The sequence below is a fragment of the Cervus elaphus genome, chromosome 9 (genome assembly GCF_910594005.1).
Source record: "Cervus elaphus chromosome 9, mCerEla1.1, whole genome shotgun sequence".
Taxonomy (NCBI): Eukaryota; Metazoa; Chordata; class Mammalia; order Artiodactyla; family Cervidae; genus Cervus; species Cervus elaphus.
The window spans coordinates 92,659,653-92,683,951 of NC_057823.1; the positions used below are offsets into that span (position 1 = coordinate 92,659,653).

The 24,299-nt window shown below is 35.9% G+C and overlaps 1 protein-coding gene across 1 annotated transcript in view; it reads right to left on the reverse strand.

The window, feature by feature from the left end:
- LOC122700824 (protein enabled-like) overlaps window positions 1-24,299 on the reverse strand; it is a 133,566-nt gene that overhangs the window by 25,584 nt on the left and 83,683 nt on the right. The window contains exon 7 of the mRNA XM_043913857.1: window positions 8,819-8,895. The gene's annotated coding sequence lies outside the window, so the exon portion shown is untranslated. The remainder of the gene's footprint in view (window positions 1-8,818; window positions 8,896-24,299) is intronic.

A 24,299-nucleotide genomic window follows, 5' to 3' on the forward strand; every position in this document is an offset into this window, starting at 1 on the left:
AACCCCCAGAGTAGGAAATGGCTACCTGCTCCAGTCTTCTTGCCTGGGAAATCCCATGAACAGAGAAGTTAGGCGGGCTATAGTCCACGGTGGCACAGAGTTGGATATGACTGAAGCAACTTAGCACACACTTAATCTCATTATTTTGAAGCTGAATTCTCTCAGATTTGGCCAGCGGGAGTCCCTCTGATCTGACTACTGAGGGCTTTTGACATGTTCCTATCACTTTGTGAGCTTTAACATCACTTTTATTTTTATTTTGGGATTTGTTTCCAAACAATGCTTTTAAAAATTTGAAACCCATTTTTCTGCTACAATATTTTTTCCTCCAATTTTCCTCATTTCAAGTCAGGTTTGTATAAAAGTATCTAGAATACAGAGAAGACAGAGAATAAATGATGGTAATCCTTTCACTTCTGTGGCTATACTGGCCACCACGCCATCCCTCCCACCTGCCAGGCATGCTCCTGCATTAAGGGCCTGGCATCCCTTGTGTCCTTGACCTGGAAGCTTCCTCCCCAGGCAGCTCTGTAGCTGTTCCCACGTCTCCTTTAAGCCACAGCTCAAACATCTCTTTTTTGGGGAGGCCTCCGCTGACCACTTTTATTACAACAGAACAAAGGTTCTCAAACTTTTTAAAACATCCTTTGAAAACTCTTGATGGTAACCCCTTCATTCCCAAAGCTCCATTCCAAAGCAAGATATAAAATAACAAAAGGTTTAACCCATCAATGGTTATGTCAGAAACATGATCTTAACCCTTACTGGTTCATTTTACCACAGTCGGTTGACAAACTTTCTAAAGTGTTTACTGGTATATGCATAGTCCTTCTGGGTCATGGAAACAAAATAGATGCTACCCACTCTGCTGCTTCTGAGAGCAGAGCAGAAGATTCCTTATTGATTCACTTATTCAGTTCACTTCCTTATTACACACAGCATATCCACATCTGTATCACTTTGCTATAAATTAGTCTAATTTTTAAAACTGTTTGCTCCTAAATAAAAGTATCAATATACTAGAATAATGTAGAACTATTTGTCTTATAGAACTGTTCTCTAAAAGAATAGTTTTAAACTATGTAACATTTAACATTTTGATTATCCCAAGTAAGTCTTTAAAAAACAAGCAAAAACCCTCAACAAAGAATAAGAGATAATAATCACCATCAAAGAGATATCCAAGACTTTACAAGTAATCAGGTGCTTTCACTCACTTTCAGCAGAGAAACTCACTTTTCCCTGAGCATGTTGCGTCAATATACAATTTAATGTGATTACATTTCACAGATCAGGGCTAAAAGTGTCCTTGTTAAAATATACAGCAAGGTCCATGACTTACAGCGCTTTTCCAAGGCAAACTCAGTAAGTCATTACTATGCATCATCAGTTTCTTAGAAGATCTTAAGTTTGTCAAGCTACTTACCTAGTCTTTTTCTAAAACTACTAACATACTTCAGACTTTCCAAAGTATATTATTTCTAGCTCCTATACTGAGGGCATATAGGTGGCTTGCTTTTCCCCTTGACATCTATTTTTCATTAAGTTACATAAAAGACATCTTTTAGGTTTTCAAGATGCTTCTGTATAGAGGAATCAATACATTTTTCAACATGGTAAGTAAGTAAATGTTTACAGGCCACAAAATGATGAGAAGCCTCATTACATAATATAACAGGATAGAATAAATTCTCCTAACACGTAACTGATTTTTGAAGAGTAAGTCATGTACCCCAAACTATACTTTAAACCTCCTGGCTACCTAGTCCATCTAGTAAAATCCTTGAGAGATTTACCAATGATACATCTAAAGACCTAACTCACTAACAAAGATAACTATTTTAAGCACTGCAAGAACTCATTTTAAGTGAAACGCATGATCTCAAAAAAAAAATATATATATATAAATTCAGTGGCCATTTACTTTTTCATTTTAATGTTAGTTATCCTATAGTACTCCGTTATCTAAGAAAAAAGGCACAGCATAGTATTTAGTCTTCTAACATACAAAGAAGAACTATATTCATCACATGTGATGAAATACAGCTTCTTGTTCTTGAGGGCTAGACCTGAGCTGTCCAATATGGTAGCCAGTAGCCACACACGTCTGTTGAGCACTCTGTAATATATCTAGTCCAAACTGAGACACACATCAGTGTAAGATACACATTAGATTTCAAAGACTTAGTATGAAAAAAATATAAAATATCTCACTAATAATTTTATGTTGCTTATATATAAAAATAATATTTGACATATTGGGTTAAATAAAATATTAAATTCATCTTTTTTTTTTTTTTTAATGTGGCTACTAAAAAATTACATACATGGCTCACATTTTATTTTATTTGAATTTTTTACTGTCCTGAATCTTTGTTGCAGAGCACAGGCTTTGCTGGCTAGCTGCATGTGGGATTTTAGCTCCCCAAGCAGAAATCGAACCCATGTCCCCGGTACTGGAAGGCAGATTCTTAACCACGGGACCACCGGGGAAGTCTCACTTATATTTTATTTCCATTGGAGAGGACTTATTTAGACCAAAGTGGACGAAAGGCACAATCTGAGGCCAGCTCCACAGTGTATCATAAATATCCTGCAACTGTATTACTTTCTAAGGTTTTGAGGTTATTAGCAGATCATCAAATCCCACAAGCAACAGAAGACTAAGCCTATGTGAGCTCAGTTTGCAATGAATACAATAATAAATCTACACATGTTAATGATATCATAGTGGTTAATCATGGGGTCGCAAAGAGTCGGACATGACTGAGCGACTGAACTGAACTGAGTTAGGTAACTTGGTAACCACCTGCTGTAACTGTCTTTAAAATGACTATCAATAGTATTGTTTTGACATAGCTAAAGTTCATAGATTTTATTTTTTATTTCCTCACTTCTATAAGTCCTATACTGAATATTCTTATAAACAGTTAACTGTCTACTGAATACCTTGATTTAGATATAATGGGCATTTCAAATTCATTATGTCAAAACTGAAATCATTATCTTGCTGTTAGGAGTCAATTCTCTATGGTATTTCTGCATGTCTCAGAGTAGAAACGGTTTATCCCTCCAGGTTAGAGGGCATACTGTTCCCCGACAAGGATAATAAAGATAATGTCATCCTCTGAGAAAAGGTTGGCCAGTTTTGCTAGCAGGCTCTTACAAGCCTGGGAGGACACAGATCCACCTGTATCTGAGGGCATGGCATCACCCTGAGCCTCATTCTCTATTGCAGGACTTGGGGAACCAATGTGAACATGCAGATCATACGACCTTGCTATGAGCAATAACTGTCTAAATCTATCTGATTGGGTTCATTGTTTCCTTCTTACAGGAATCTACAGAAGTGTGGTGAGCCAGCCTAGCAGCTGCCGCTGCTGAAGAACTGCCTAATGCTCCTCCTTCATGTCCTCAGTCTTCATACAAGTGCCGCTATCGACCCCACTGCCCAAGTCAGAAACCCGACCATCAGTCTTGACTCTTGCCCCTCATTCACCACATCCAGAGCGTCACCATGTCCTAATTATTCTACCATCTCAATTTCTATTTCCCCTGCCTTCACCCTGGTTCACATCATTACCCGCTCTCACACTCATGCCTAATTTGTGTCAGCATCTCTAGTGTTGCCCTAATTCACCCATTCTTCACGTTGTTGCTGTAATGATCTGTTTATGTCATCTTATTACCCTCAGTATAAAGCCCAAACTTGTCAAAATTACAAAGTATTTTAAGGTCAGAACTTATGTCAAATGTTTCTTGGAATTCTATTTGTGATTATATCACTGGGAGGAGAGGGGAAGGAAAGCAAAAAGAAAGATTAGCCCACTTCTAACATTAAAAACTGTGGAGCAAAATGTAAGTTGGGTGGAGTAGGCCTTAGTTAATCCATCAAAACTTCCCTCTTCCTCATTCATGAGTATAACTGAACTCTAAGACTTTTCTCTGTTAGAACTGGTAATGAAAAGGGGGTCCAACACAGTCAAGAAGGGCCATTTTTATTTCATTTTTCGCCAGCCACATTTATTCTGATGAAGAGAATGCTCAGACTACAAGCAAACATGCCCGTCCTGTTACTAGACTTAGAAGAGGTGATTGGTGTCAAATCTATCTTTTCTTTTGGTTCATGGCATTCAAAAAAGAGGCCTCCTTTCTTTTTTTCCTTTAAACGACATTTTAAGCATGTTTAATTCAGACGTATCATGTTGACTGAACTGGGGGAAATTCAGATAAGATTATCCTGCTTTTCATTTGGTCTAGTTCCTACTTCTCATGACTTAGCTCAGATTTTCTTTCAGGAAACCTTCTCTGACTCCCAAAGTAGGGTTACTGTCTTCCCTATGTACTTACTCATGTTTTAGCATTTAATTTGTTGTTGTTGCTATTTAGTCAATAAGTCGTGTCTGACTCTTTCAGACCACATGGACTATAGCCTGCCAGGCTCCTCCATCCATGGGATTTCCCAGGCAAGAATAGTGGAGTGGGGTGCCATTTCTTTCTCCAGCGTATCTTCCTGACCCAGGGATCAAACCCCACATCTGGTTGGCAGACAGAATCTTTAACACCAAGCCATAATACACAGTATTAATTTCTAATAATCTCCTTGAAGACAGTGTGTTTAACTCATTATCTATACCCTCTATGCTATAGCATCATGCCTGACATATAGTGGGTACCCAATAAATAATTATTTACTTTAAATATATAATCAGATCACACTTTCAAAAATCAGAAAGGGAATTGTAATCTTGAAGGGAAAGAAACAGAAGGAAAGGGATTTTGGTTGTAGAGCTTTTCTTATCTTCTAACACATACTCAAACACACATACACACATACTGACATGCCAAATCACTGAAGTTTTCCTAATTTCTCACTCTGAGGTTTGAAGTTTCAGAGCTATTAGAAGCTTTCATGAGAAAAAGAGAAAATGTATTTTTTTTCAAGGATTTATTCATGTAAGGCAGATATTGATGTAATCTATATGTAACTCAAGTCTGCTTCCAGGCCAGGAGCACAAAGATGGTGAAGCTAAGATGACAGTTTAACTGGACAATTACTTCATCCAACACTTTAGGATGAAAGATCCTCACATCTGCTTACTAGCCTTTCCAAGAGGTATTTTTGGCCCCTGGTTTGAATTTTGAGAAGAGAAATTTAAAATGCTGCTAAGCTTTCTTCCAAGACTTTACCCAGAGCAGCCAATGTGGCCCCTCAAAAAACAAAAAAGAGATATGTTTAAGGCAATTGGTGTAGCACAGTAGGTTTTAAGAATGCCTATGATCCCAACAGTGTGAATAGTTTAGGGAGACACTGGTGTTGTGGTAACTAGTTGGTTACCCTAATTTAAATTTTCAGAGTTTTCTTTGGCCAATAGCTGAATTATCAGTTATAAAGTGATTTTCAGTAAGATCATTATAGCACAACCTTATATTTTAATGACCTGGTTCTTTTAGATTATTGAAAGCAAAGTTCTTAAACTCACAGAACATTTTCCTTCATATGAAGAATAAGTATATCAAGCCCACATGCCACAACTAGTGAGCCCACAGGCCACAGCTAGAGAGTCTGTGCACCACAGTGAAAGATCCCACATGCAGTAACCAACACTCACGCAGCCAAATGAATAAGTGAATATTTTTAAAAAGAAAAAAAAATAATATCATCACACTCACAGATAAATCTGGGTTCTAGTAACGACCCTGCAACTTGCTATATGAACTTGGAGTAATAATTTTAAAACTTCTGAGCCTCAGCTTTCTTTTTGTGGCAAGGATTAACTAACAACAATTAATTAATTAACAACAAGGATTAATTAAATAACAATACAACATATCCGTAACATTACACACTACTCTGTTCATGCTCAATAACTGGTAGTCATAATTTTCACAAGATTCTTTATAGCATGAGTTAGCAGGCCAAACCTGTCCACCACTGTTTTAGAAATAAAGTTTTATTGGGACACAGTCACAATCATTAGTTCATGTTTTGTCTATGACTGAGTCTGCACTACAGTGACAAAGTCGTGCAGAGTAACGACAGAGTTAGAACAGAGACCATATGGCCCACAAAACCCAAAATATTTACTATCTGGCCTTTTACGGAAACAGTCTGCTGACTCCTACTTATAATAAATTTCACTAAAACTTCTAAAATAATATTATCCCCTTTTAGACCATTAAAAAACCAAATAAGCTGTCCTGGCTTTAATGTACTCAAAATCAAAACTTTGTAATTAAGTGAGTGCATTGCAATCTCACAAAGATAATGGCTCAATGGTTCTTTCATCTATCCTCAACAGTGAATGGATGTGGCTGGGAAAAGTCTGATAGGAATGGCTATACAAAATAATAAGCAAAATCTAACTTTTTGTAACAAACTGATAAGCTTAAGTATACTACTTGCACTTCTATATTCTAGGCTTAATGAGAAAGACAGGAAGGCAGGATATTAGTCAGGGTTCTCCATTCACCATCACTGACTTCATTTCCACTGGTCTCTGGAAGTACTAATCAATAAAATCTTTCTAGGGAAATAGTACCTTACAGCACTGTAGTATTCTTCCAAAGGTAAAACAGAACTTTAGTAGTGTTGTCCCATTCCTACCAAAGTGTTTTTATTAATAAATGCACCTGGATAAGCGCCTAAGAATTCTCCTGATACCTTGCATCTCTACTGTCACTTGAAAACAATACTCCTCAAGGGAAGTGAGTCTACATTGCTTCCCTGCTCTCAACCGGCTAAGAGTAATGACCTGCAATCACACTTAGAATAAAATCCAAGGGCTTCACTGTGGCCCTGATCAGGTTGTACTGTGCCTCTGTCTAACTCTTAACCTCATTTCCTACCACTCTCCTCCTCTACCCACTGTGCTTCTTACTAACTCCTGAAGACATCAAACATAAGCCTCTGCCCTTGAGTCATCTCACTTCCAGCTACACATTTCCGATATGTAGCTGGTTTGGGAAACTCAGCTACATTTCCAATATGGGAAACTCATATGGTTTGCTTCCTCACTTCAGATTTCTGTTCAAGTATCACCTCCACAGAGAAAACTTTCTTGACTGCCTTTTATAAAGTAGGATACTCTATTATTCTCTATCCATTTAATCTGCTTTTTTTTTTCACAGCAAATCAAATATATACTTATTCATCTGTTGTAATATATATTTATATGTGTGATGAGAAGGACCAAGATTTCATCTCATTAACTAATTTATCTCCAGAGCCTAGAACACGGCCTGGTATAAAGCAACAGTGAATTATCACTGACAGGGAATCTACTGAAGTAACTATGTGAAAGATTTGACTATTCAAGGAAAGCTTTCAGCAAATGCAATTGACAGTGGAATGAGAAGACCAGTAATAGTAACAGTGGCCATGTGAATCTAGAGTACTCACAGATGGAAAGGTAGAAGGCTGAAGGAATTAGATTAGCATCGGAACTAGAGTAAGATTTTTAATAGCTAGAGGACAGTAGGCAGGATGGAAGGGAAAAGAATAAGACCAGGCCTCAGATGGCCAAAGCCTGAGCAAAATGGAGAAAAATCTCTCTTTATAATCCCACTCATTCCCTGTCATTTTCCTTCCTCTCACGTTTCCTCTAGCAATATTGCATGCTAAGTCGCTTCAGCCGTGTGCGACTCTTTGTGACCCCATGGACTGTAGCCTGCCAGGCTCTTCTGTCCATGGGATTCTCCAGGCAAGAATACTGGAGTGGGTTGCCATGCCCTTCTCCAGGGGTCTCCCTGACCCAGGGACTGAACCCATATCTCTTATATCTCCTGCATTGGCAGGAGGGTTCTCTACCACTAGTGCTACCTGGGAAGCCCTTATGTACCCACTTTTGCCACCTTTCTTCCCCCTCCTCTTTTGCTTCCTCAGTCATAAATTGTTTCTCACTTGTATGTTGCCTTCACAGAGATTTTCCTGTGAATCAGTAGCCTCAGTAAAAGACAAGATCTCTAATGAGAAACTCTTAAGAGTACATCTGACATTTCTTAGATGCTAAGAACACCGACATCAGCATCAGCATCAGTGTCAGGTACTCAGCATCCGTGCAACAGACTGAAAAAAGAAACGTGAAGCCGTTCCCTGTCGCCTCCTACATCAAGAATTCCGAATGCTTTGGGAATTCATCTGTTTAATTTTCTTCTCTTCCTTCTTCAGAATATATCTTTAAAATATAATCATCATTTGTAGTTTTACTGAGATATAACCGACATATATATAATTGCACATATTTAATGTATATATTTTGATGAGTTTGGACATATGCCCACACATCACCACCATTAAGGTACTACAAACAGATCTAGAATCTCCAAAACTTTCCTTGTATTCTTTTGTGGTTTTGTGCTGTTGTAAGAGCACATAAAGAAAGTGAAAGTGAAAAACATGAGATTTATCTTCAACATTTTAAAGTGCACACTATCATATTTTTAACTATCGGCACTGTGTTGTACAACAGACTCAACATATTTGACTTCTATCCTCAAATTGCTTTTAAAAACTTATGACACATCCACTAAAGTATGTTTGCTAAAATCCTAGGCCTAGCATTACTTTGTTTTATTAAGTTGACCCCGGTACTGATTCAAGTTAAAATAAATGAAAACTGACAAGCAGTCTCATCAGACTTATAAAGGATTGTGTATATGTGCCTCTTTTCAGCCCTCATCAAATGACACTGGGCTTGTGTTCAACTTGACTCTTTGAAGGATAATTTCTAACACATTAGCAGCAGCCAACATTATAATATATATTAATTTCAGTCAAATATCTTTCAAAACATAATATCCCAGAACATCAACTTACTCATTGTAAATTCTTCCATAGGAGTTTACAGGAAGAACATGATCTCTGTAATCCAAAAGGAGTCTTGAGAAAGTAAACTGTAAAAAAAAAAAATTAGGAGAAATTCATAATGAAGTTCATGTTTTGCCCATTAATTTTAGATACCAAAGAAAAAATCAAAGCAAGGAGAAATTTTTTTAATATCAAGCATATTTACAAGTGACAAGGCATTAAGATTTATAAACTAACATGATAACCTACTTAGAGCTAATCAATATATTCAACAACAAACAAGATACCCTGTCTTAAATGATTTATTCCATTATTTTGGTAACTATGCTTAAATTAATTCCAATTACAACTCTATATTCAAGACTTGAGAGAGAAAAAAGTTAATTATACAAATTAAAAATCAAAAGCCTAGAGTATTAACCTCCTCTACATATATCCCTGTTTCATCTCCCCAACTCTCAAACCCACACTCCCTGTCTCTGTTATTGTCCATTCAAGCCTGTGCTATCGAGTCCAATAGGGTTGGTGTGAAGTTAGTGTAAAGGATGTACAGCTAGCAGGGCGCCTTTATTATTTGTTTTGCTTAGTTCCAGGACTGAAGAATGCCGATTTCAGTGCAAAAGGGTGATCATTTGTGCATGCATATCTCTCTTCCCACTCCTCAATGAAGCTGTGCCTTCAGTGACATTCAAGAGTGAAAAATACAACTGTTTGTATTTATCCATATTAGTATCACAATATATTTACCTTGGAAGGGATATGTCCAAATTTAGGTTAGCAGCCTACTCTGGCTTAAAACAAAACGTATCTCCCTAAGGCATTCCCCTTCTGAAATAATTCATTATCATAAAAGTATTTACAGGACAAAAATCTGAAACAATAGTAAGAGCAACAAAACATTCTGCTTTTCTTTCCCACTAACTTGGTGTTAATGAAATGTCACACTGCTATCAGCATAGTATAATAAACATGAACAGGTGTCCAGTGTACAAAGATAATATGAAAACTCCATCCCTGGTGGTTCAGATGGTAAAGAACCCACCAACCAGTTCGGGAGAAGCAGGTTCGAGCCCTGGGTCAGGAAGATCCCCTGGAGAAGGGAATGGCTACCCACCCCAGTATTCTTGCCTGGAAATTCCAAGCACAGAGGAGCCTGGCGGGCTACAGTTCATGGGGTCACAGAGAGTCGGACACAACAGAGCAACTACCACTAATGACAAAAGCAAACAGTTCTCTTTTCTTTTCATGTGCCCTTTGTGTTAGCTGAAAAGCATATGACCTTGTTATCTACATACTATAATAAAGATAAAATTGGTTGCCAGTGTGCCTAGAAGGAGGCTTCAAAAATAACGAAGTAAAATTATTTTTCCCAGTGCCCCATAAATGATACATCATACAGGACTCAGTTCTTACTTCTCTGTGTTAGAAGCTGTACTAAATGCAGTTAAACAAGAGAAAAATATCTAAATAACTCTCAGAAGTGGCATACATAGATATTAGATCTTTGTTGAAATCTCAAAACTTACATTATCCAAAGGTTTAAATCACCTTTAAAACAGTATTAAAATTCTAAACTCATGTTGTGTTTATCTTTTTTTAAGTAGATATATATTCCTAGCAACATGTTTATATCTGATGTTACTCACATAAATAAAAGTATATAGTCATTTTAGAGATTAATATAAAAACAGACATCTGCACAGAACATTTCCCTCATTAGATATTATCATGTTAGCATATTTTTCCTATTTTTGATTTTACTACAAAATAAAATGAGCTGATTTTTACCCTCAAGTTTCTCTATTATGTATACTGCCAATAATGCAAATATTTTAATTGCACATTAGAAGAATCTCATTTTCCTCTAAAAATCACTATAGCATTTAGCCCTGAAGAGACCTCATAACACATACAAAAAAATCAAGATATGACTATGGCACACTGGCATACTAGTTACCACTTAACAAATATTACTTTAACCATTACTTTTAAACTAAAAGCCATCTTTTTTTAAAATCTCAGGCAAGATCCCATTGGTCATTAGAATGTTATTTGGCCTCTTCCTAAATAAGTGCCAAATTGAATCAATTACACAAGAATCACTTAGCAAAAAACTATACACAAATCAACTGTCTTAACTACCAGCCAAACTGTATATTCAAAAAAGTAACTCTCTTCTGTCAGAAAGTCACATTTGGGGTTCATGGGGGTATAAACTGATACCTTTCTAGAAAGCAATTTGGGATAACATTTATAAAATATTACTGTTTATTCTCTTTGACCAGTAACTCTATTCCTAAGAATTAACCTAAAGAAATAATCAGAAATAAAGTTTTTATATATATAAAGATGTGTATTCCAACATGACTTACTAGAAGGAAAAAAATGCAAACCTCAAAACAAAGCTTAGATTTAAAATAAATACCACGCAGCCATTTAAATCACAATTATGAATAAAATGCTATGACTTAAAATTCTCAGCACACATACATAAACCATACCAAAATATTTACAGCAATTACCTGTGGTTGGCATCATTATAGGTTATTTTTATATACCTCTTTTGTATTTTCAGGAGCTAATACTGCTATTCAAGAATATTTTAATATCCTATACTGAACTATTAGAAACTAAGGGGTTTTGTTAGAAGCCATTTCACTGACAGTCATAGAACATTTCACAAGCACAGAGAAGAAAAGACGGCTGGTCAAAAGTAGATGACTGTCACCAGCTAGCCTTTCCTCAAGCACCAGGAACATGGCTACAGTTCTCCTGCTAATAGCCGTCAGTAATCACATTAGTAGAGCACTCATGTTAACAATTTGTATTTCCATCTGAGGGTGAATTTATTTAACAGGTAGCTTATTTCCCAGAAAAGACAGTTAGTACAACAAACTTGCATGGAAAGGGGACAGGAACAAACACTTACTGAGAATGTTAACTGACATGATGCTAAAATACTTTTCTGTTGTTGGTGATGGTGTTCAGTTGCTAATTCACATCTGACTCTTTGACACCTCACAGACTATAGCCCGCCAGGCTCCTCTGTCCTCCACTATCTCCCGGAGTTCGCTCAAATTCATGGCCACTGAGTTGGTGATGCTATCTAACCATCTCATCCTCTGCCGCCCTCTTTCCTTCTGCCGTCAATCCTTCCCAGCAACAGGTTCTTTTCCAGTGAGTTAGCTCTTTAAATCAGATAGCCAAAGTAACGGAGGTTCTACAACAGCTCTTTCAATGAATATTCAGGACTGATTTCCTTCAGGATTGACTGGTTTGATCTCCTTGCTGTCCAAGGGACTCTCAAGAGTCCTCTCCAGCACCGCAATTTGAAAGCATCAATTCTTTGGCACTCAGGCTTCCCTGGTGGCTCAGACAGTAAAGAATCCGCCTGCAATGCCGGAGACCTGGGTTCTATCCCCCTGGGTTGGGAAGATCCCCTGGAGAAGGGAACGTCTACCCACTCCAGCATTCTGGCCTGGAGAATTCCATGGACAGAGAGGCCTGGAAGGCTACAGTCCTTGGGGTTACAAAGAGTCAGATACCACGGAGTGACTTTCACTTTCAGTCTTCTTTATAATTCAACTCTCACATCTGCACAAAACCATTGCAAAAACCAAAGCTTTACATATTTCAACACTTAACAGATTTCATTTAATCCTTACAATACTGTAATGTAGGTATTATTTTTCAGAGGAGGGAACTGAGGCTCAGAGAGGTTCGGTAACTTATCTAAGTACACAAAATAGTGATACTAGAATTTGAATAAGCTTTTCCATATGCAGAACCTTCTAAAGATATCAGTGAAGGAAACAGTTAAACTGTAATGAAGGGATTATTCATCCTGCATAAGATAATGGCCTTGAAAATATTTCAATTGTAAAACACTAAGTAAATAATTTTGAAACAGCCAATAGCTAATTCACTGAACATTAATAATAAACAGACTCTACATCGCCAAGAGAAAAGCAAATAAATGCTTCAAGTAACATTCAGTAAGATAATGCCTAACATTAACTGTGTCTGGAAATTATAGGTGTTCAATAAATACAGTATTGAACCAAACTAATTGAGATTGGCTGATAAAAATAAAAATAGAAACAAATATCTATCACTTTCCAAAAGCTATATGAACACACTCAAGTTACAAAGAATTAAATTTGTTAAATTATAATATAATAGGGACTTCCCTGGTGGTCCAGTGGTTAAGAATCCACCTTACAAGGCAGGGGACACGGGTTCTATTCCTGCTCAGGGAACTAAGATCCCACAGGCCTCAGGCCAGCTAAGCCCACATGCTGCAATTACCAAGCCCACACACTCTGGAGCCTGCATGCCACAAGTAAGACCTGACACGGCCACAGATAAATAAACATTATAATATATAATTAATCTATGTCAGACAATTGTTTATCATTAGGTAGAAAACGGAGAAGGGATTATATATATACAGAGGAAGCATAAATCCCACACACAGTGATGCATTTAGCTCCTAATAAAATCAATACAACTTGACTAAGGATCTAGAAAGAAGATAAAATAATTGAGAAAGTTTCTATTTGAACTCTTAAAATCTAACCACTAAAAATTTTAACTTCAATGCTACTTTCCTTTAAATGAAGCATTCTAGGGACTTCTAGAACGTTCCTCTTTGGATAAAACTATTAGAAATCAAAGCTTTTAATAATTTAAATAATCTGTTAAAATTCTGCTAACAAAGTCAGAGTTAAATGGCTATGGTTTAGATTCACAAACACATGATATGAATAATTTTTGCCTATTTTTAACAATATATAAAACCTCTACTATTATACCATTAAGATAATTAAACTAAGTTAAGGCCCATGTGTTCTATGAACTTCCTAAGGTCAAAATTGTTGCTGGCAAGGACATGGAAGCAACCTAGATGCCCATCAGCAGATGAATGGATAAGGAAGCTGTGGTACATATACACCATGGAATATTACTCAGCTGTCAAAAAGAATTCATTTGAATCAGTCCTAATGAGATGGATGAAACTGGAGCCCATTATACAGAGTGAAGTAAGCCAGAAAGATAAAGAACATTACAGCATACTAACACATATATATGGAATTTAGAAAGATGGTAATGATAACCCTATATGCAAAACAGAAAAAGAGACACAGAAATACAGAACAGACTTTTGAACTCTGTGGGAGAATGTGAGGGTGGGATGTTTCAAAAGAACAGCATGTATACTATCTATGGTGAAACAGATCACCAGCCCAGGTGGGATGCATGAGACAAGTGCTCGGGCCTGGTGCACTGGGAAGACCCAGAGGAGTCGGGTGAAGAGGGAGGTGGGAGGGGGGATCGGGATGGGGAATAAGTGTAAATCTATGGCTGATTCATATCAATGTATGACAAAACCCACTGAAATGTTGTGAAGTAATTAGCCTCCAACTAATAAAAAAATTAAAAAAAAAAAAAAAAATTGTTGCTGGCAAAAACACTAAGGATCAATTTTTCATAAGCTAAAATAGAAAAACGAATTTAAATCACTACAGATAACCAAGGAGCAAATTTGGACTAAAACAACATACTAAATACATAAGTATACTTAAGCATATGTATATTTATATATTTATTTATATTTATATATTTATGTGTTTATATATATAAATATTTATAAGTAAACATTTATATCTTTTTATATATTTATTTAATTATGCTATAGTACACTGTTAAAGACAAAAAATATACCCCTTTTAAGATAGAAAGGAATTAAGACTGGGTGTGTTGATATTCCTGGAAACCAGACTTATCTTGGGCTTTCCAGGTGGTGCTAGTGATAAAGAACCCGCCTGCCAATGCAGGAGACATAAGAGATGCAGATTCAATCCCTGGGTTGGGAAGATCCCCTGGAGGGGGGCATGGCGACCCACTCCAGTATTCTTGCCTGGAGAATCCCATGGAGAGAGGAGCCTGGTGAGCTACGGTCCATGGGGTCACCAACAGTCGGACATGATGAAGCGACTTAACACGCACAGCACAGACCTAGCTCAGCCACTGTTCAAATTTAAACCCTGGCACAGCGTGGACAACCTATCATGGATAATCAAGAAATTAACTAACACTGCCACCCAAGATCATTAGCAACAGTTTATTTTAAGCTTAAATGAAACTAACTTTTAAAAATGATATTAGCATGCTTTATGCCTTCTTTGTAAATAATTGTAAATTATATAATCTAAATGAATAAACAGAAATAAAAGGTGGGTCCAAATTAGGATATTAATATTACCTGTGATTATTAACCAAAATAGAACTATAAATAAGATTAAAAGGATTAATAAAATCTGTTGAGTTAAAGCCATAAAATTAACCTCCACTAATGATCTAGTAATTATATTTTTCAGGCAATTTTTAAAATTAATTTTCTTTATTTATGGCTGTGCTGGGTCCTCGTTGCTGCATGGGCTTTTCTCTCTTTGTGGCAAGCAGGTCTACTGCCTAGTTGCAGTGCTTCGGCTTCTCACTGCGGTGGCTTCTCTTATTGCAGAGCATGCGCTCTGGGGTGCACAGGCTTCAGAAGTGTGGCTCCCGGCCTCTGGAGCACAGGCTCAGGAGTTGCGGTGCGTGGGCTTAATTCCTCCACAGCATGAGGGATCTTCCCAGATCAAGGATCAAACCCGCGTCCCCTGCATTGGCAGGCCAACTCGTTGCCACTAAGCCACCAACAAAGCCCCTCTGTCAAACAATTTTTATGTAAAATTGTCCGTCAGACTGAATACTTGTAGAAGAGTTGTAAATACAGATAAAACTTTAAACAGTTCAGAGAGTAAAATCAGTTAAAATAAGAATCATACAGTAATTTCTGAAAATGTGCTAATAATTTGTCACAGGGAGTCAGATGCTATGGTTTTATCTTACTCATTGTTATATTCCCAGAACCAAGTATAGGGCCTGCAAAATTACAAGTTGTTAGTTTTATCAAACTGAGGTTACATCCTTTAGCAAGTTGTGCCAGATTATTTTTTAAGAAGTTAAGATTTCCCATCCTGAATATTTTAGGGCATGTATGAGTATGTGAATTTTTCTGGGAAGAGGAGTAATATCTTTCATCAGAGATTCAAATGACACCAAAAAGTTAAAAGCTACAGATCTAAACAAAATATGGACATGCTGAATGTAGGTTGTCACTCTGAAACAGAGAGTTTGTCACTGTCAAACACAGAGAGGTAAGGTAGCTTCTAGAAATAGTTCAGAAGAGAACGGTCAGCTCTGGAAGAAAAAGAATGGAGTTTTTTGGTAGCATTTTTTCATTTGTTTATTGCCCTTCTTCTTTTGCCTGTGTTGATCAATATTAGAAAATTACTACAGTTCTTCATCTAATTCAGTTGGACAAATGTAACCACTGATATAGTTACAGTATAGCATACTTTAGAAAGGTACACTACTGTTATGAAGTTAAATGTCCCTACAATAAGATAAGCAAGTTGAGATTACACATAATATCTTACTAGATAATTATCTTTAGAATCTCAAGTTTAACTTATTAATATACTTTTTATTAATTTCTGTAACCCTTGCTTACTATAACTGAGTAACACAGTGACTAAACCTCACATGATAAAGTAAGCTGGATCTCCTGTTAACTCTCTCTTTACATGTAACTTAAAGTTATCTTTTAAAATTATAAGCATACCTATTCTGCAGGTGAACACCACACAGCCTGCCCCACCAAGCTTATTCTGTGTGCCGATCCTCATGCCAACTGTAACTAAAACGCTATAATTCCACATCATTACATTAAGCAAGAGCCAAGTTGCGGATTTTACACTGTCTGATTACTAAGCTCACATTAGCTCACTACCAGTGGTTTAGTCACTGTATCAACTATTGGCATTAAATTTCTGGATGCAATGAAAGTTAACAATGCTATTTTTATGTCATGCAAAAAAAATTCATTCAGTCTGTTTTCCCTTTTTGATTACAGTTCATTTAAGGGAAAAATGTTGCTGTATGGCTTGACAATGTTTTATGTGTCTTCGGCTGATAGAACACACAAAACGTTTGAATAGGCCCATTTATTTGAGCAGACGTATTAAATAATACTTTAAATGTGAACATGCATGTCATAAATTTTGTAGTCTCTTTAAAGTAGGATAAATCTGGTATTTAAAATAGTCTTTGTTCAAAGCCATTTTTTTTCTAACAGTCATAAAGGGACTCTGATTTGTGCTGCATGAACAATGCCAGCATCATCATTTTAATGTTATCCATATGGGCTTCTAATAATAGATAAGAGTCTACATTTGTATTATATGTCTTAGAGACATTTAAAATCTAGATAAGGAAAGGCTGATTTCATTGGCCCCATAGTTAAGGGAAAGCAGACCCTAATTAAAAGAATTCTGTTCTGAATTAACTAGTTTGACATGTGCTAATTGACAGTTCCTGTGAAATGGTTCTAATTAAAGTCAATATGTCTTTTTCAATTAAAAGGAAATTAAGAATATACTAATATACATTAACAACTTAATCTGCCTTCAATATCCCATACATCAGCTGCTTTTTTCCCCCCTAACATTATTGAAGAGCCATCTGACATGAATCATCTACTGTTTGCTTATGGTATCTCATTATTACTTCACACGAGCGCAGGAGTAGTGTACGTCCCCTTGAGGAAGAGGATAACCTGCAGATGCTTTAATTTTAAGATCTCCCAACTCTTAGTTCATTAAAAGTAAACCCACCTTTTTGAATTTAAAAAATGGACACTCTTAACTAAGAATCTTTGCTAACTGAAAACAAAGACAAGTGTTCTCAATTAGTTGGTCTTTTACTATAGGCCTTAGAGGTAATTGCATTCTGCTGGAAAGAAGGCTGGACTGTTTTCATCATTTGGCTTGATTCAATGCAAAGCTTGATCTGAGCAACATACAACAGAAAACATCTTTCAAATTAGGTTCTGTTTCCCAAGTGAAACTTCGGGGAAATCTCAGGTGGGAATACTTCTCATTGTATATGTAACAGAAAAATAGAAAGCAAGATCACTCAAATGCCAGCACTAACAGAAGGCCCATCATATTCACTGAAAATGTAGCATTAGAGAAGCTGTTTATAGAAACATAATTAAATATTCAAATGTGCATTACCAAAGCTATAGTATTGGCAATGTTAATACTAGAGAAAGTAATATTAAACTCAAGCATCAATACAAATGAACACAGCATTAATATCACATAGAGAACTATAGAAAAGATTAAAACTATTTGTTTCTTAGTAGATAATTATAATTTAGATAGTTTAATTATAATAAAAACATTTTTAAGGAAATTTTTATACTATCAAGATACTATGTTCAGTCCTTTCACATGATATAGCTAATATTCTGATAGGCATTTTTTCATAACCCTCTTTTTCCAGCATTTAAAATTCAACCATAGCAAATTGTTTCACCTAAGTTTACCAAAATTAGCTATGCATGTTTAATACAGATCAAAAAAAGGTAAACAAGTCATTTCCACTTTTATTCACTTACATTATTGAAGATTAAGTTTGCTAATACCTGTAAGCATTGAGTATGTGTAAAAGAGCTGGAGAGACAGCCAGCCTGCCAGTGAACACAAGATCTCTTATTGAAAGTATTTTTTCCTGATATCTATTATTCTCTTCTGAGTAATTACCAAAAACTTTGATGAGCATTACCATTTGTGGGATTCAGCAGCTGAAGTCTAGTGAATTTTCAGAATAAGTAAATGCATAATAACCCATGTTCAAAAAAGTACCTCTTTACATTATAACCAGATTCAAAAGTCCAAAAGCAATGCTACTTATCACCATATATCAAACCCCTAGTTTGATTTTCAACCCTCGGATCCTGCTCCTCAAGCTGGTATAGACTGGAAGGCTACAGTAACATCACATACTCAGCTTTCTGAAATGGGAGAGAAGCCAAGGCAGCAACTTTTCTGCCCAGTTAAAAGAGCCTTGTCTATAACAGGCCTCCACAAAAGGCCTGCACACAGCCACGGAGCAGTTGTTTGTGACCCACCCACAGATTTGAGAAAGGGGAGCAAGCAGAAAGACGGACAACATGGCACCCATGTCAGCAGCAAGAGATAAGGCTGCCCCACAGAATCCACGTCTCAGTTCACATGTTACAGTGACAATACTCCACAGCTAAATTCACAATGGAAATCAATGTCATCTGTCTAGCCTTCCAACAAAGGCTTTCATTCACAATACTGATGCTAGACTAGAATAAAAATTTCTTTAAAGGGAGGAGCTATATGGAACTGATACTAGGAAAACTCTGTAGCGTTCATCTGACAGTTTATATACTCTTTGAGCAAGTGATATTTATTGATGATTCTCATGGCTTATTTTCTCTGTAAGAATTTGTTTTCATCTTTTCCCTTGCTCCTGTCATTTAATTACCAATGGGTGACAATAAAACGTGTTGCTCAAACTGGAACACTTGTAAGAATGACCATGGAAGGGAGTGATATTATGGAAGATCACAGAGTATAAAGCTCTAGAGTCAGCCCCCTCACCAAAACAACTATTAAGCTGCAAGAACTGCTAGAATTTAGAACTCTGGGATCTAATTGAACACACGGAGCATCCAGGGAAGTGCTTGACAAACAAAGAAACCAGCAGATTTTCATGCATAAGCAGCAATAATCCTCCACTCCTGATTCAACCTTTTGGCATCAAGGTGGACAGTAAGATCTTCTCCTTCAAAAAACCAGAGTTCTGTGTTTTGATCTACCTGGCAGGTCACTAAGTGGCCAACACAGAGGCTGGCTATTAATTCAAGCTTAGGTTTGAACTGCTTCCCTGGCACCACTGCAGGAAGTTAAAGAGACAGAATTCCTTTTACATTTTTTTACTCTTATTGTAACCAGGCATTTAAGGAAATCTCTGTTAGGTCACTAGCTGACCACAGAGATAACAGAACATAGACTTCAGTGACCACACAAGACAAGGAATATAGGCTCTTCAAAAAAAAAAAAAATGTAGAAAAGTCACTAAACAAATGAATAACTGCAGACTTCACCATATAATAATAGTCTTTAGTGTAGTGGGAGAACCAGATTTTCAGAATTACAATATTCAAAATGTCCAGATCTCAACAAGATAATTACAAAGCACATAAAGTAGTAGGAATGTATCATTCACAGGACATAAAATGTAAGAAAGAAATTGATGGAAACCATCCTGAGGAAGCCCAGGCATTAACTTACAAGACTAAGACTAGAAAGTTACTGCTTTAAATATGCTAAAAGAGCTAAAGAAAATCATGGACAAAGAATTAAAATAAATTAAACTATTTTCAAAAATCAACGTAGAAATTTGGTATTTGAAAAGTATAACAGGTGAAATTTAAATATTCACAAGACACATTCAGCAACAGATTTAAGAAGGAGTCTTCAAATTTGAAAATAGGGCAGTTGCTAACTTCCCAGTCTGAGGATTAGAAAGAAAACAAGGAAAAATGAACAAGGCTTCAGAGACTTATGAGACACCATCAAACATATCAGCATATATATTATGAGAGTCCCAGAAGGGGAAGAGAAAGGAAAAAAGGCAGAAAAAAAATTTGAAATACTATCCAAAAGCTTCCTAAACTTTATGAAATACATAAATAGACACATCCAAGAACCTCAACTGAAGAAGAGAACGGCAACCTACTCCAGTATTCTTGCCTGGAGAATCCCATGGACAGAGGAGACTGGCAGGCTACAGCTCATGGGGCTGCAAAGAGTCGGACGTGACTGAAGCGACTGAGCACAAGAACCTCAACAAACTCCAAGCAGGACAAACTCAAAGAAATCCACATCATGATATATTATTATCAAACTGCTAAAAGACAAAGATGGAGAGAATCTTGAAAGCAGCAGGAGAAAAGTGACTGATCACATCAATGGCTTCTCAAAAAGATTAACAGTGTATTTCTCATCAAAAATCATGGAGACTAAATAGCAGTAGAACAATATGTTTAAAGATTGAAAGGAAAAACATGTCAACCAGGAGTTCTGCATTCAGCAAAACAACCCTTCAAATAATTCATAATTATTTTTCAAGAAGAAATTATGACATTCTTAGCTAAGTAGAAGCTAAGGGAATTCACTACTAGTTATCTGCTCTATGAGAAATGCTAAAGGGAGTCCTTCAGGTTGAAATAAAAGGATACTAGAGAGTAACTTAAAGCTACACGAAAAGATAAAGAACAATGATAAAGGTAACTACACAAATAAATATAAAACCTAATAATGCTATATTTTTGCTATGTAACTCCTCTTGTTTATTTCCTATTTCATTTAATAGACAAATGCATAAAACAATAATCATAAATCTATGCTAACAGACACACAATGCATAAAGACGCAATCTATGACAGTAAGAACATCAAGGAAAAGAGGGAGCCAGTTAGGGGTAGAGTCAATGTCTGCTACTGAAGCTAACTTGGTATCAATTCAAACTAGAGTTTTATAAATTTAGGATGTTAACTGTAATTCCCATGGAAACCACTAATACCTAAAAATATATGTAAAAAGAAATGGAAAGGGAAATGATATACAGAAAAAAATCAATCAAACACAAAATAAGTCAGTATTAGAGAAGCTGAGGAACAACAAAAAATAATACAGAAAACAAATAGCACAATTGCAGATATAAATCCTTCATTATCAGTAATTACTTTAAAGGTGAATGAGTTAAGTTTGTCAATTAAAAGACAGATATTGGCAGAATATTTTTTTAAAAATATGATACAACTATATTCAGCTTTTAAGAGACTCATTTGAGACCCAAAGACACAGACAGCTTAAGAGTCAAGGGATGGAAAAAGAAACTCCATGCAAACAGTAACCAAAAGGAAGCCTGCCTACCTATATCGGACAAAATTCATTTTTATAAACAGTAAGCAAAAGGAAACCTGGCTACCTTTATTAATATCAGACAAAACTGATTTTACATACAAAACTGTTGCAAGAGACAAAGAAAGACATTTTATAGTGAAGGATCAATTCACTAAGAAGCTAAAACAATTTTATATATATATATATATCTCAAACAATAGAGTCTCAAAATGTATGAAGCAAGCAGTGACATAACTGAAGGAACAAATAGTCTCCAATAATAGTTGGAAACTTTAAAAGCCCACTTTCAATAATGCAGAGGACATGTAGACAGAAAATCACTCATAAAAGACTTGAATAACATTATAAATCAACTACATCTGACAAATAGAGAACATGCCACCTAACAATGGCAAAACATATTCTTCTCACCTACATGTTAAACTTTCTCCAGAATAGACCATATGTTAGGTCATAAAATAATTCTAAAACTTCAAAATACCCAAACTCATACAATGAGTGATTACAATGGAACCAACCACAATGGAACAAAGCTAGATATCAATAACAAAAACTGGAAAACTCTCGAAAACACAGAAATTAAATAACACTCTTAAGATCAGGCAAAGAATCACTAAGGAAATTAGAAAATACTTTAATATAAAAAAATAAAAACACAATACACCAAAAACTTAAAAGATGCAGCACAATCACTGCTTGGAGGGAAATTTGTAGCTATAAACACCTCCACTAAAAAAAAGATTTCAAATAAACAACCCATCTTCACACTCTAAGGAACTAGAAAAGCAGCAGAAACTAAACACAAAGCCATCAGAAAGAAAGAAATAATGAGGATTACAGCAGAGAGAAACAAAATAGAGAAAAGCAATAGAGAGAATCAATGAAACAAAAGCCTGTTTCTTTGAAAAGAAAATCAACAAAAATTACAAACCTTTAACAAGATTAAGAAAAAAAGAAAGAAGATGCAAATAACTACTACTGACCTCAAAGAAATCAAAAGGATTATAAGAAAATACTGTGAACAGTTTTATACCAACATGTTAGATAATCTAGATGAAATGGACAAATTCCTTGGGGGGGAAAAAAAAAGTTATCAAAAGAGAAGAAAATCTTTTTTTCCTCACCAAGTGGCATACAGGATCTTAGTTCCCTGATCAGGGATGGAACCCATGCCTCCTGCGTTGGGAGTGCAGAGTCTTAACCGCTGGACCACCAGGGAAGTCCCAAGAGTAGAAAATCTTAACAGACTTAGAATAAGAAAAGAGATTGAATCAGTTAATAAAAATCTCCCCAAAAAGAAAAGTCAGAACCATATGACTTCAGTGTTGGGTTCTATCAAATATTTAAAGAAGAATTAACATGATTCCTTCTCAAACTCTTCCAAAAAACTGACAAAGCTAGCACATTTTATGAGGTCAGTAATACCAAAGATAATAATAACTAATACCAAAGATATCATAAGAAAACCACAGATAAATATGTCTTATGAATAAACACACAAAATTACTCAATAAAACACTAGCAAACCAAATCCAAAAGCATATTAAAGAAAGTTATACAACATGACCAAATGGGATTTAAGTCAGAATTCCATCAAGGTTGAGCTTCTGAAAAGCAATGTAATACAAACCCTATTGAGAGAATGAAAGGGAAAAAAAATGACATTATCATCTCAAAACACACAAATGGAACATTTGACAAAATTCTACACCCTCTCACAATAAAAGACCGACAAACTAGGATAGAAGGGAACTTCCCTAACATGATAAGGAGAATTTATAAGGAATTCACAGTCATATTCAACAGTAAAAGAAGGAAAGCATTTCCTTAAGATCAGGAATATGACAAAAATATCACTTTGATCACTTCTATTCAACATTTTACTAGAAGTTCTAGTCAGAGGATTTAGTCAAGAAAAAGAAAGAAAATGCATCCAAATTGATAATGTCTTTTAGAAATAGGAAGAGGTAAGACTGTTTGCAGATGACATGATTCTATATATACAAAATCCCCTAGAATCCACAAAAAAACTATCGGAGCTAACAAATGAATTTAGTAAAGTTGCAGGATACAGGATCAACATACATAGGTCAGTTTTCTTCCTATGCAGCAGCAATAAGTAATCTGAAAAGGAAATTAAGAAAACAATTCCATCTACAATAGCATTTATAAGAACAAGATACTGAGAAATAAACTTAACCAAGAAAGCAAAAGACTTATACTTTAAGTATTACAAAATATTGCTGAAAAAAAATTAAAGAAGACATAAATAAAGTGGAAATATATACCATGTTCATAAATGGGAAGACTTAATATTGTTAGGATGACAATACTCCACAAAGTGAACTACAGTTCCTTAAATTTATATGAAACTGCAAGGAACCTCAAATACCCAAAACAATACTGAGAAAGAGAAACACAGTTGGAGGACTCACACTTTCCAATTTCAAAATTTACTACTTAATACAAAGCTATAGTGACCAAAAGACTGTAGTATCAGCATAAGGACAGACACAGAGACCAAAAGAATAGAATTGAAAGTCCAGAAATAAACCAAATCAACCATAGCCAACTGACTTTTGACAGGACCATTCAACAGGGAAAAACTATCTCTTCAACAAATGGTGCAAGGAAAA